We start from the raw sequence: 1286 nt of genomic DNA on the forward strand, positions 1-1286 counted from the left end.
CTGGAAGAGATGAGGAAAAAGACACTCAGGGGAGTGGCGTGGGGAGGTGCCCATGATGCTGAGTGGGTTCCCCCTCATCACGCTGTCCCACATTCCTAGGGSAGCAGTGTATCCCAGCTCACTRCTCTGGGTGTGTGATTCTCGTTTCGAGTGCAAGAGGTCCCAGATTCAGCTACTGGATGAATCCGACTATTTGACACCCAATACTCTCCTCCCTCTGAGCTGCTCCCCTCAGCATCGATGTACACCCAAACAGATAACCTGAGCCCCATGGGGAAGTTACAAAAAGGCCCCCTGTGCCCTGCAGTCTYCAGGCAGGATAGGGAAAGAGCCATRACRTTTTTACATGGCCTTGGGATGCCAGGAYACAGTGCCAGGCCTTTCCTGGGAGCTCTGRCAGCCCTCTGGATCCATCAGGGACAGTGTTGAGARGGCAAAAGGACAACGCTGGGGGTTGATCTGAGCTACATCTTCCTCCTCCAGCAGCACCTTGCCACCAGTCCTTTGGAGTGCATCCTTCTCACAGGAATATACCCAGCCAGGAAGGGTCACCCTCAAACCTGGGGATGGTGGGTAGCCAAAAGCAAGGGCTTGTCCAGGGGTCAAGGCCAGGACCTCTTGCACCCTAAGCAAATATCTTACCCCTGGACCAATGAGCCAGAGTGCAGTTCCTGTGCCCCTACTCTGCACCTGCCAGACCCTTTTGGGGGCTCAGGGGCAGCTGGGGCTCTGTGCAGCCTCTCACACCGTGGAAACAGGGAGGTGCCTCTGGTTGTGGCCACGAATCCAGCATGTCCAAGTCCCAGCACCTCTATCCTCCCGCAAAGCCCCTCGCCGGCCCTCACAGTGGTTTTCTGCCACCGCTGGCTGTGGGGCACGGTGCAAAGCCCATCTGCTGCGGGCTGTGGTCATGCTGAGCGACAGCAAGTGGCCGTGGGTGTGTGCCAGGGGCTGTCCCTGCATGAGGCGCCATGGGTTCTGCAGTTCGCTGTGGGCAGGGAAGGGGGAAGTGCAGTGAGCAGTGTGGGAAGTGTGAGTTGTTGGTGTGTGAGGGCTGTAGCAGCTCGGGTGGGTGTGGTGTGTGTGAGGTGTGGGTGTGCAGGCAGCTCCTGTGTGGCAGTGTGTCCCTGGAGTGGTGTTTTCCTGGGAAGCAGGGAAGTGTGCAGTGTGTCCCGGTGTGTCCCTGCAGTGGTGTTTTCCTGGGAAGCAGGGAAGTGTGCAGTGTGTCCCGGTGTGTCCCGGTGTGTCCCTGGAGTGGTGTTTTCCTGGGAAGCAGGGAAGTGTGC

Source organism: Malurus melanocephalus, unplaced genomic scaffold (genome assembly GCF_030028575.1).
Source record: "Malurus melanocephalus ecotype Western Australia unplaced genomic scaffold, MMel_1.1 scaffold_1094, whole genome shotgun sequence".
Lineage (NCBI taxonomy): Eukaryota > Metazoa > Chordata > Aves > Passeriformes > Maluridae > Malurus > Malurus melanocephalus.